The sequence below is a fragment of the Musa acuminata genome, chromosome BXJ3-5, assembly GCF_036884655.1.
Source record: "Musa acuminata AAA Group cultivar baxijiao chromosome BXJ3-5, Cavendish_Baxijiao_AAA, whole genome shotgun sequence".
NCBI lineage: Eukaryota > Viridiplantae > Streptophyta > Magnoliopsida > Zingiberales > Musaceae > Musa > Musa acuminata.
The window spans coordinates 14,176,618-14,190,910 of record NC_088353.1 but is presented as its reverse complement, the minus strand read 5'-3'; positions in this window follow the sequence as shown (position 1 = coordinate 14,190,910).

The window sequence follows — 14,293 nt, the reverse complement described above, 5'->3', positions numbered from 1 at the left end:
CTTAATCTTGGGGCAATTGGGCCCCTGAAAAGATTCAAAGTGGGTCGAATGGAGTGAACCATTCGGACCCTGATTGCACCAGGAGGTGCAACCGCCCCAGCCAGGAGGTGCAACCGCCTGGGCTGTGGGGTTGAGAGGTGCAACCGCCCCAGCCAGGAGGTGCAACCGCCAGGGCTGCACGGCTGGGAGGTGCAACCGCTCCAGCCAAGAGGTTGCACCGCCAGAGCTCAAGTTCCGAGCTCTGCCAGGCGATGCAACCACCAAGCTCAGTCTTCGAGCTTTGGCAGAGTGGTGCATCAGCCTGAGCTCAGTCTCGAGCTTTGCCAGGTGATGAATTCACCAAGCTCGGTCTTCGAGCTATGGCAGAATGGTGCATCAGCTTGAGCTCAGTTTGGAGCTCTGCCAAGTGATGCAACCACCAAGCTCAGATTTCGAGCTCTGCCAGGTGATGCAACCACCAAGCTCAGTCTTCGAGCTCTGCCAGGTGATGCAACCATCGAGCTCAGTCTTCGAGCTCTGGCAGAGAAGAAGCAATCGGCAGAGCTCAGTCTTCGAGCTCTGCCAGGCGGTGCCACCTCTCCAGTCGAGAGGTGCAACCGCCTGATCCCAGAAATTCTGGGATTGGATCGATTTGATCGATTTGAGCTCGAATTTTGAATTGGGTTGGGGCCTATAAATACCCCACCCATTCAGCACTGAAAAGACACAGACACATACCAAAATTGTGATCTTTTCTGTGATTCTAAAGAGCTCAAACGTGTTGTAAATCCTTGAGTCTCCTCCTTCTGTTCTTCAAGTTTTCAACTGTAAAGTGAGGAGAGAAAGGTCTGTAAAGGTTGTCTCCTAAGCCTGTCAAAAGGAGAGAAACTGTAAGAGGGAAGTTTGGCCTTCGCCCATTGAAGGAAGGCAGCTAGTTGACGTCGGCAACCTCATCGGTAGAGGAAGCCAAAAGTGGAGTAGGTCAAGGCTGACCGAACCACTATAAATCTCTGGTTTGCGTTTAATTTCGAGCACTTTATCATTACTGCAAACCTCCCTCATCACTACTGCTCTCTGCGCTTTCACGAACAAGTTCTAAGTGCTATTCTTCCAAATCTGGATTCAGACGTAAACTCGTATTTTCGTACATTACAGTTTACGTTTACGTTTGATTCTGCAGAACTGTTTTCTGCGCTTTTACGAACGAGCTTCCTTGCAGTTTACGCTTGCATTTTAATCCTATTAATAACTGCAATCTGTCCTCTACGATTTTACGAACGAGTTTCAACATTTAGACGTAAAACTGCATTCGGACGTAAATCGGCTTTCTTCGCTCAATCATCAGATTTCAGTTTACGTTTACGTCTTGATTTCAACTGCATACTGCCTTCTGCGAATATACAAACGAGTTTCAAAGTTTAGACGTAAATCTGCGTCTAGACGTAAAACTGCGTTTAGACGTAAAACTGCGTTTAGACGTAAAACTGCGTTTAGACGTAAAACTGCGTTTAGACGTAAAACTGCGTTTAGACGTAAATCTGCGTTTAGACGTAAAACTACGTTTAGACGTAAAACTGCGTTTAGACGTAAAACTACGTTTAGACGCAATCTGCGCTTAGACGCAAACTGCAGAATTTGCTTTTGCATCATAATCGTTTTTGAACGAACGCAGCTTTTTGTTTTTAAATTATTATAAGATTTCCGCTGCACTAATTCACCCCCCCCCTCTTAGTGCTCTTGATCCTAACACTATCTACTTTTATTACCTCTTCATCGGGTGGTATTGGAATATCGTAGGCATTAAGTATTCTAGTGATTATACCACCATATGAAAGCATCATATCTTTCTTAGATATTTTTATCATGTTCTGTTGGATAAGGTAACCAAAACAAATGTTATGTCCTTTAATGATCCAATACATGGTTCATAACTTTTATCATGATAGTATTGTTTAGGGAGAATGATGCTAGTTAGAATATAATGAAGTACTTTAGTGTTTAGTGGTAGTAGATGCTCACAGCTTTTAGGAACTATCACTAAGTTGGGATTACCGAAAATTGTTCCTAAGGCTTCGATGTAGGTTGTCCCAAATGTTTCATCATCCCACAATCCTCTAAAATAAATACCTTTATCTTTTACGGGAATGTCTATTATGTTGCAATCTATCCGTAATAGAAATGTGTTGTCCGAAGAGATAGGTAGACACTCTTTCTTCTTCATCTACTTGTAGATTGTTGTAAAACAACCTAACAAATCTTGGGTAGATGGGTTCACTAATTTGTAGTATTGGGAATAGATCTAAATTTACAAACCATTGAATTGTCTCTAAATTACTTAGTTCATTTAGATCAACATACTTTCCCTTATGGACATTTCTAAATTCTATGGAAACAAATTTTTGGGCATAAGGTTATGAATCGAAAAGGGTGGAATCAAAGTCTTCTTCTAATCTCCTCTTCCCTTTGTCCCAAGAGGATCTTCTAGAGCCCATAACTACTACTATTTAAGAAGATAGTAATGAGCAAGAGTAAACATAAATCAAAAGCTTCTTAGAGAATACCTTAAGTGAGATCTTCAAGAGAATGAGAGATTATTGATCTTTGCTTTGAAATGGGCAGTATTTGGGCAGCTAAAGAGAAGAAATGGAGGTGGAGAAGTGTTGGAGCTACTAGAAGGAGAGGGGAGCAAGTTGGGGTTGGTTCTACTAGTCATAGGTGCCCAGCAAGCCAATCACGTGAGTGATGGCACGTGTGACTTGATACAGAATCTATTTGCTTATTATATTTAGGCGCATATCACTTTATAACTATTGCATAAATACATATATATATATATATATATATATATATATATATATATATATATATATATATATATTGTGATGTCCTTGGATTTGTGCAATGGGAATCGGATCGTGATAAGTTCACGATAATGAGATCGATTCACCTTTAAACACATATCCTAAATAATCCCGGTCATAGGTTACTCGAGAGGGACATCGTGATAACCGGACAGACTGGTGTGCTGTATACCCGTCCATATGATGGATGCAGTTGGTCTCATAGCTGCTCATGTAGGGACACTAGGGATACAGTACAGGTGCTCATTGGAGAATGAGTTCACTGATTGATCCGCTTACGGAATGCTGGATGGTTGATGATGCCTTATTGTCAGACAGTGATTCCGTAGTCCTAGTGGTGTATCTGGTCCTTAGACTTGAGACACCAAGGATATCCTGTATGAGTGCTCCACTCTTTGATACCAGACTTATAGGTTTGGCTGTCCCAGATCTAGTACAGCTGGTCATTGGAAGTGGTAGTCGACCTTACGAGGGCTATTGAGTGTTGATAGAGGATCATCCACTCTCGGCATCATGAGAGGAATATCCCATGTATTCTTGCTCAAACAAATCTCTGGCTAGGGTCATTCGGGTTAAGAGAGAAATGTTGGGAAATCTTGGGGGCGACATCACAAGCGCAGCGGAAGATCCCCGATTCCCAAAAAGATGTTCGTCGTCGTGCGAAGATTGGTGCACAAAATCCGCGAAACTTAAAACTACGTATAGAGTAGGTTGTGTAACCTAGGGAGATCGTATATCCCTGTTTCCTTCCAAATCCTTAGGAGAGGGTGAAGGAGGTCAAGCGTCCTCCTCTCTAGCGGTGATCCACACAACAGGGTTGCGACAACGCTCCTCAAAACTCCAAGCCTGCTCTGAGGTGGAGAGGAAGAGGAGAATAGGAAAGGTAAGCAAAGGCTCTAGCCTATGAGGCTGTGAATCCCTCCTATTTATAGAGGTCCCCTATCAAACCCTAATGGGTCCTCCCCTAGTGGGTATTGGATCTGCAACCAATAAGACAAAGGCTCCGTCAGATATCTCATATCCGAACCTCAACTCATCGCAATGCCTACCATATGTGTGTGACCCTCTAGGCCCAATATCAAGCTGGCCGTGAGTCATACCTGTCAGAACTCCTTCTAACTCAGTGAATTATTATCTCTGTAATAATTCACTTGACTCATCGATTACGGACGTACTAGACCACTACGCCGTAATCCCTAGACGATACAAGGGAATCCAATCCATTGGACCTGTCTGTCCTCAGTTACAGTGTACCTATAGACCCTCATCTATCTAATATCCCAGAGACCGTATATCGAGCATGGTGTTGTCAGACCCATACGATTTCTACTCGAGTCTCGCTCTAATCGGATTCTCCCGGAGAACTCTTTCTCTCTCAACCCGAATGACCCTGGCCAGGGATTTGTCTAAGTAAGAACACATGGGATATTCCTCTCATGACGCCGAGAGTGGATGATCCTCTATCGACACTCAATAGCCCTCATAAGGTCGACTATCACTCCCAATGACCAGCTGTACTAGATCTGGGACAGCCAAACCTATAAGTCTGATATCAAAGAGTGGAGCACTCATATAGGACATCCTTGGTGTCTCAAGTCTAAGGACCAGATACACCACTAGGACTACGGAATCGTTGTCTGACAATAAGGCATCATCAACCATCCAGCATTCCGTAAGCGGATCAATCAGTGAACTCATTCTCCAATAAGCACCTGTACTGTATCCCTAGTGTCCCTACATGAGCAGCTATGAGACCAGCTGCATCCATCATAAGGACGGGTATACAGCACACCAGTCTGTCCGGTTATCACGATGTCCCTCTCGAGTAACCTATGACCGGGATTATTTAGGATATGTGTTTAAAGGTGAATCGATCTCATTATCGTGATCTCATCACGATCCGATTCCCATTGCACAAATCCAAGGACATCACAATATATATATATATATATATATATATATATATATATATATATATATATATGCATTTATGCAATAGTTATAAAGTGATATGCGCCAAAATATAATAAGCAAATAGATTCTGTATCAAGTCACACGTGTCATCACTCACGTGATTGGCTTGTTGGGCACCTATGACTAGCAATCTCCCCCTTGACCTAAAGCCAATCACCTATGTGTCTGATCCCCATCAGACCCCTGTGACGCTCAAAGACAATCTGAGACAACGGCTTTGTCAGTGGATCTACAATGTTATCTTCGGATGAAACTCTTTCCACTACTACATCTCCTCGGGTTACGATCTCTCTGATAAGTTGGAACCTCCTCAAATCACTTCTAATGAGACCCAGGTTCCCTTATTTGAGTAATCGCCCCATAGTTGTCGCAATATAAGGAAGTCGACTTCTCGCTATCCGGAACGACTCCCAAATCTGTAATGAACTTCTTCAACCAGACTCCCTCCTTTGCTGCATCTGATGCAGCAATGTACTCCGCCTTTGTGGTCGAGTCAGCAGTGGTATCTTGCTTGGAACTCTTCCATCACACTGCTCCTTCATTCAAGGTGTACACATACCCTAAATTCGACTTACTATCATCGACATCAGACTGAAAACTTGAGTCTATGTAGCCTTCAACCTTAAGGCTACTACCTCCATATACTAGTAAAAGATCCTTAGTCCTTCTCAAGTACTTAAGGATGCACTTTACTGCTTTCCAGTGCTCCAAGCCTGGATCCGCCTAATACCTGCTCGTGACACTCAGAGCATGCGCTATATCAAGCCTGGTACATAGCATGGCATACATGATAGACCCTAGTGCTGAGGTATAAGGTATCATATCCATGTTCGCCCTTTCTTGGAATTTTTCATGCCAAAACCTTTTGACTATGGTTTCTATGTACCCGGACTAGGACAAGCCAAGCATCCTCTTGGATCTATCTCTATAGATTCTAATCCCCAAGATATAGGATGCTTCCCCTAAATCCTTCATGGAGAAGTGTCTAGATAACCAAGCCTTTACTGTGGATAGCATTCCTACGTCGTTCCCAATGATGAGGATGTCATCCACATATAACACCAAAAAGGTGATAGCGCTCCCACTTACCTTCCTATACACAGAAGGCTCATCTTCGTTCTTAACGAAGTCATAAGATCTGATTGCCTCATCAAATCTTATATTCCAACTTCGAGAAGCTTGCTTTAGTCCATAAATGGATCTAAGCAACCTACACACCTTATCCGGGCAGTTCTTGGACATGAATCCATCAGGTTGCATCATATACACCTCCTCCTCGAGGTTCCAGGAATGTGGTTTTCATATCCATCTGCCAGATCTCATAATCATAATGTGCTGTAATAGCCAATAGAATTCTGATGGATTTTAGCATTGCTACGGGTGAGAAGGTTTCGTCATAGTCAACACCTTGCCTTTGACGATACCCCTTAGCCACTAGCCTTGCTTTATAGGTCTCTACCTTTTCATCTACTCCGATCTTTTTCTTAAAGATCCACTTGCAACCGATGGGTACAATACCTTCGGGCGCATCAACTAGGTTCCAAACCTTATTAGAGTACATAGAATCCATCTCAGAATTCATGGCTTCTTGCCACTTCTCGGGTGTCTATATTCATAATAGCCTCCTCGTAGGTCTGAGGATCAATATCCTCAGCATCCTCTCCTCTAATATGTCCCACATATCTCTCAAGAGGATGGGATACTCTATCAGACCTGCGTAAAGTTAAAACTTGTATATTAGATACCTGAACATACTCGGGCTGTAGAGTGGTGCTTGAGCTTGGTTCTCCAACCTCGCTCAACTCTATCATTCTCCCACTATCTCCGCCAAGAATATATTCCTTCTCAAGGAACACTGTTCTCTTAGCTACAAAGATATTTTGGTCCTCGATATGATAGAAATAATACCCATAAGTTTCCTTAGGGTATCCCACAAATTTGCATCGCTCTGTCCTTGATTCTAACTTATCAAGGTTGTGTCTTTTAACGTGGGCAGGGCAGCCCCAAATCTTAACAACCTTAATATCAGGCTTCTTCCCTTTCTATATCTCATATGGTGTAGACACTACCGACTTAGTTGGAACTCTGTTCAAAAGGTAAGCTGCGGTCTCTAGGGCATATCCCTAGAATAAGATGGGTAGGTCAGCGAAACTCATCATGGACCGTACCATGTCTAATAGCATACGATTCCTCCTTCTAGAGACACCATTGAGCTGAGGTGTATAAGGTGGTGTCCATTGGGATAATATCCCATGGTCCTTGAGGAACTGAGTAAACTATGTACTTAAGTACTCACCTCCTCGATTTGATCGAAGAGTTTTGATACTCTTTTCAGTCTGGTTCTCCACCTCATTCTTATACTCTCTGAATTTCTTAAAGGCCTCAGACTTGTACTTCATTATGTACACATATCCATACATTGAGAAATCATCAGTAAAGGTAATGAAGTAGGAGTAACCACCAATGGCATGAGTTGACATGAGTCCACATACATCACTATGTATGAGTTCCAACAGCTTAGTGGCTCTCTCTCCAGTTCCACTAAATGGAGAGTTGGTTAGTTTTCCACGAAAGCAAGACTCGCAAGTTGCATATGACACATAGTCGAATTGATCTAGATATCCATCATTTAGCAATACTGTTCACCTCATCTCGTTTCCTCTTAGACACTTACAATCATGATATATGGAGTAGTGTCTTGCATAAACAAACCTTTATGCAATATTTTTCTCGTCAATCTCCCCTCAGCTTTGCTAGAATTTACAATAAATTGTAGATGTGATAAGCAATACTGGTATCCAATACCAATGCACTATCACAAAAATCTGACAATTGGAGATTGATCATGAATATACCTGAAGCTTCTCCAAGCTTCTATTTCACCCTTTCTGCAATGTACTCTTTGCAGTTCCTCTTCCAGTGCCCATCTTTGCCATAGTGGAAGCACTGGCCTTTGTCCTTTGCTGGGTCTTTCTTAGCAACCTTTGTTTTACCTGGTTTGCCCTTGCCCTTTCCCTTCTTAAGGGACCTTTCTGCTTTCCTTTTCTTTCTGGTCTTACCAGTGTAGAGAACTGGCTTCTCTTTCTTAATAGTACTCTCTGCCTCCCTTAACATATTGAGGAGCTCTCGGAGAGTCACCTCAAGCTTTTTCATATTAAAATTCATTATGAACTGTGAAATGGAATCTGATAGGGACTGAAGCACAATGTCCACACACAAGTTATCCTCTAGGACCATTCTTAGACCTGTGAGTTTCTCTATCCACTCAATCATCTTTAGGACATTGTTCTGAACCGGTGTCCTCTCAGTCATCCTAATGCGGAAGAGGCTCTTGGATATCTCATATCGCTGAGTCCTTCCCTGTTCCTCAAACAATTTACGGACATATAGGAGAATGGATCTAGCATCCATCTTTTCATGTTATCTCTATAACTCAGGAGTCATAGAGCCCAATATATAGCACTGAGCAAGAGTGGAGTCATCAATGTACTTCACGTAACGAGCGATCTCATCCTTATTTGCCCCTTCTTTGGGCTTAGGCATCACTGTATCAAGGACGTACACGATTTTCTCTGCTGTGAGAACAATTCTCAAGTTACGGAGCCAATCCGTATAATTTGGACCAGTGAGGCGGTTGACATCAAGTATGTCACGTAAGGGATTTGAAAGCGACATTTTCTAAAAATAAAGATGCAGTAGAAATGAATAATATGCAGATTTTTCAAGAAATAAACTATCAAGATATGGACTTCTATCTTAATATGCTCCCACTATTTTACTAACGAGTCACGCGACACCCTCAGCACGTGAAACGGAAGTCTCCGACAGACTTCTAGTGGGGATCAGGATCCAATCAGCGTCTTAGTGTAACCTCGAGGGACTCGACCAATCACACTAAGCCTAAAAGGTAGGCAACTCTTGCCGATCATAACTCCTTGTGATTCCCATCTTGTTCGGCCTCCGAATCACCATGGCCTCGAGGGACTCGACCAACCATGATGCTCAGTTAAGTCAACACCTTCGTTACAAGATGAGTCTGATTTGATGATATACCCTCAAGGGACTCGACCAAGCATACCATGCCCTCAAGTCACTGGTGACATCTCTATGTCGTAAGCAAGATAGCGAATCGCGATATAGGTGAGTCTCGAGGGACTCGACCAACTCAACCTACACCGGGAATCGGTTCCTACTCATAACGATGGAAGGCCATGTGGGTCAATCTAATTGCCTCATGTTTACCGACTTAATATTATCGAGAGATATTTCTATAATTTGGTCTCCTAATATGACATGTCACATATATACATATTTAATATATATCTACATCGCATGCAAATATATATACATATCTAGTATGTGTATAAGCAATCACATCAAATGATCATGGACCACAACCTAATATGATTAGGCCCGAGCCAGTAGGCCTAATCACTCATATCAAGATCTATGTGTGCAACGGTGCATCTCCATGCCTTGTGATCGTCCATCTCGTCCTCGTCGGTTCCGTCGACATCTTGATGCATCTCCATGCATCACGATCGTCCGTCTCGTGGGTCCCGCTATCGCATCCACGTTCCCGCTGCACCTCCTCATGTGATTACAACTTAATCATAGGCACGCAGGCCCGACAATAAACGAGAAATATAATGGAGGTTCGGAGACCTCAATAATAATAATCACAAGTACACACATCACACGGTCCATGATCATCCGTCCACACATCATACATCACAAGTATAAATAATCATCATCATGTAGGACTACTAGATAATAATAAAAAATAATAATCAACTAAACTTTTTAGTTAATTAATATTTTTCTAAAATCAGGGACATGTAGGGAATTTCTCAATTCCTAAGGGTATTTTCGTAATTTGGACAAAAGACGGAAACTGGAATTTCTCAAATTCCGAGGGGCAAAACTGTCTTTTGCCCAAAAAACCCTAATACCCTTTCCCCTTTTCGCTGCTGCCGCCGCCGCCACCCTGCCGGCGGCGGCCTGTGAGGCGGGGCGAGGGCACTGCCCTCGCCTGCAGGCGGCACGCCCGCTGGCGACGATGCCGCTGCGGGTGGGTGCCCCCTTCGGGCGCCGATGCCTCCGCAGACGGTGCTGTACCGCCGGGCGGCCGCCCCTGTGGGGGGGGTTTCGCCCGCGGGAGCAGCGGCGGTAGGCGTCGTTGCCCTGTGACGCCTCTGCCCGTGGGCTGCCAGCCCGGCCAGCAGCAACCCTGCTGCAAGCAGACCGTCGGCCGGCTGTTGCAGGCACAGCGCTTGCGCATGCGCCGGCGCTGTGCTATCTGGCTGCGGTTGCGGCTGCCGCTGCAGGTGGCTGCAGGCATGCAGATCGAGGGCAGCAACTGTTGCTGCCCTTCCTCGCTTTTGCGTCAACGATTTTGACGTCAATATTCTTCCTAAACACAACACACGCAGTTCAAAAGCAATCATTCGCACGAACAACCTGGCTCTGATACCACTGTTGGGAAATCATTGGGGGCGACATCATATGCGCAGCGGAAGAACAAGAAAACAAAAATCCCCGATTCCCAAAAAGATGTTTGTCGTCGTTCGAAGATTGGTGCGCAAAAATCCGCAAAACACAAAACTGCGTATAGAGATTGTGTTACCTAGGGAGATCGTATATCCCTGTTTCCTTGCAGATCCTTAGGAGAGGGTGAAGGAGGTCAAGCGTCCTCCTCTCTAGCGGTGATCCACACAGCAGGGTTGCGACGACGCTCCTCAAAACTCCAGGCCTACTCTGAGGTGGAGAGGGAGAGGAGAATAGGAAGGGCAAGCAAAGACTCGAGCCTCTGAGGCTGTGAATCCCTCTTATTTATAGAGATCCCGTGTCAAACCCTAATGGGTCCTTCCCTAGTGGGTATTGGATCTGCATCCAATAAGACAAGGGCTCCGTCGGATATCTCGTATCCGAACCTCTACTCATCGCAATGCCTACCATATGTGTGTGACCCTCTAGGCCCAATATCGAGCTGGCCGTGAGTCATACCTGTCAGAACTCCTTCTAACTCAGTGAATTATTATCTCTGTAATAATTCACTCGACTCATCGACTACGGACGTACTAGGCCACTACGCCGTAGTCCCCAGACGATATAGGGGAATCCAATCCATTGGACCTGTCTGTCCTCAGTTACCATGTACCTATAGTCCCTCATCCATCTAATATCCCAGAGACCGTATATCGAGCATGGTGCTGTCAGACCCATACGGTTTCTACTCAAGTCTCACTCTAATCGGATTCTCCCGGAGAACTCTTTCTCTCTCAACCCGAATGACCCTGGCCAGGGATTTGTCTGAGCAAGAACACATGGGATATTCCTCTCATGACGCCGAGAGTGGATGATCCTCTGTCGACACTCAATAGCCCTTGTAAGGTCGACTACCACTCCCAATGACCAGCTGTACTAGATCTGGGACAGCCAAACCTATAAGTCTGGTATCAAAGAGTGGAGAACTCATACAGGACATCCTTGGTGTCTCAAGTCTAAGGACCAGATACACCACTAGGACTACGGAATCGCTGTCTGACAATAAGGCATCATCAACCATCCAGCATTCCGTAAGCGGATCAATCAGTGAACTCATTCTCCAATAAGCACCTGTACTGTATCCCTAGTGTCCCTACATGAGCAGCTATGAGACCAGCTGCATCCATCATATGGACGGGTATACAGCACACCAGTCTATCCGGTTATCACGATGTCCCTCTCGAGTAACCTATGACCGGGATTAATTAGGATATGTGTTTAAAGGTGAATCGATCTCATTATCGTGATCTCATCACGATCCGATTCCCATTGCACAAATCCAAGGACATCACAATATATATATGCATTTATGCAATAGTTATAAAGTGATATACGTCAAAATATAATAAGCAAAAAGATTCTGTATCAAGTCACATGTACCATCACTCACGTGATTGGCTTGTTGGGCACCTATGACTAGCAGTTGTACTGCCTAGTCTCGCTCGGAGACTGAGCCCAAGCAGTGCCACCGCTTGACCTAGGCGGTTGCACCGCCCAGCTTTCCTGGGAGACCATCTCCTCGGCAGTGCCACCGCCTAGCAGGAATTCTGGTCTGAATGGGTTGATCCATTCAGCCCAATTTGGGTCTATCAAGGGTCCAATTGCCCCCAGATTAAGTTAATGGGATCACCTCCCATTCCTAACTTAATCTACGTGCTAACTATGATATTTCTTAAGACTTTTACTACAACTTGCTCTAGTGCGTCAATCGCTTCTTCCGACGAGCTTCCGGCGTACTTCCGACGAACCTTCGGCGATGCTCCAGTGGACTTCGAGCAAACTTCTGGACTTGTGACGATCCACTTGGCTAGTTCCGACGAGCTTCTTTGGCAAGCTCCTGGACTTCTCGGATTTGTTCCCGCAGAACCTCCGACGACCGTCTGGACTTCCGTCGAACTCTCGAACTCCCAACGTGATCATAGCCTTGACTCCGGCGTAACTCCTGCTGCATGTCTTTCTTTCATCATAGTTAATCCTGCACACTTATCTCAACATATGGATTAGATAACAAATGACAATTAACTTCATCATCAAAATCCAAGATTCAACAGATAGAATCTTAGAGACTGGGCTCTGAAGGTACCATCGCTTGATAAGGCGATACCATCGCCTGACATCATTAATTGTCAATGGCACCACCACCCAATCTAAGCAATACCATCGCCCAAACCACCTAGGAGGCAAAGCCTCAAGAGGTTTCATCGCCCAGTCTAGGCGGTGCCACCATCTCACGTGGCTCAAAGTGGCTGAATGAGCCATTCAATTAGCCTAATTCAGTCATGTTTTGGGCCTAATTAGCCCCTAATCGAGTTAGTAGGAATTCTCCCAAAACTAATTCCAATTAAAGTCCTAACTACGATAGTTAAAGCTAAAACAATTACGATACAATCAATCTAAATTATCCAACACGTCAATGGTTCAACAAAACTCTCGGTGAATTTCCAATGATCTTCCAGCGAGTTTTAGGCGAACTCCCGACGTGTTAGGATCGGAGCGGCACTAAGAGGGGGGGGGTGAATTAGTGCAGTGGATTAAAACGTCGGTTTTGGAAAATCTTTCGTACGATAAAAATCAAACTTGAAAAGCTTAACTTGAACGCGTGTTCGTAAAGGTGTGCAGCAAAGGTAATGAGGAAATAAAGCACGTAAGAAGGTTTGCAGTAATGTAAATAACAATAAGAAAAATGCAAACCAGAGATCACGCCAATTTTAAAGTGGTTCGGTCAAATGACCAACATCCACTTGCGAGGCCATCTTCGATGAGGCTCCCACCTTCCACTAGCAAATCTCTTAAAGGGGAAGGACAAATACCCCTCTTACAACCTTTTACAAGCGGTTCACACTCTTATAAATTTTCAGCAAGAAAGAAGGAGGTGAACACTCTAACAAATTGAAAACAAGACTTGCTAAGACTTTTCTAAGACCTTTTTCTCAATCTATTGCTTCTCAAAAAGTTATTATCTCAGCTGAGAATTGAGGGGTATTTATAGGTCTCAAGAGGATTCAAATTTGGGCTCCAAAATTTGAATTCTCTTTGGTTCCCGATGCTGGCGGTGCCACCGCCTATCAGTGTCTAACACTGACAGTGTACTGGCGGCGCCACCGCCAGACCTCTCGGGTGCTGGGCGGTGCCATCGCTCAGTCCAGCGGTGCCACCGCTTGGTTCTCGGGTTCTAGACGGTGCCACCGCCTAATCTGGCTATGCCACCGCTTACACTATTTCAGCTCACTGGTTGGGCTCCAAACTTGGCCCGAACCGGTCCGAACTCGGGCCCAATTGGCCCCTACTTGAGTTATAGGATTAACACCTAATCCTAACCCTAATTATCGTGCTAACTATGAATTTAAAGATATTTTCTAAGCTATTACAAAGTCCGCAAGTCAAGACTTTTTCCGGCGAGCTTCCAGCGAACTTCCGACGGTCTTCCGACGAACTCTCGGAAACCATTCTACGGACTCCCGGCAAGCTCCTAGACTTCACGATTTGATCTTGGCGAGTTCCACTGAGCTTCTTCGGCAAGCTCTGATCTTTCTCGGCGAGCTCTGTGAACTTCCAACGAACCTTCCGACGAGCTTCCGAAAAACCCTTCGGTAAGCTCCCTACTCATTCTCGGCTAGTTCCAGCAGCATTCCCGACGAACCTTCGGACTTTCATCGAACTCTCAAACTCACAACAAATCCTTCGCGCTTGACTCCAACACTTTGTTTTGCTTTATGTCTTCATCGTTATTGTAGTTAATCCTACACACACAAGCCAAAACTCTACTCCGATCTAGACAATTATTACAAAGCAAATTGACATTCCGTTGCCCGGCACATCATTGGTTAGTGCTTCGTCCGATTCTTCGGTGCATCGTCCTCTCTTGCGGCTTGTTGCCCAATCGGCTGTTGACCTCCGTAACCCCGATATCCTTGGCGCAATTCCGCTCTTGG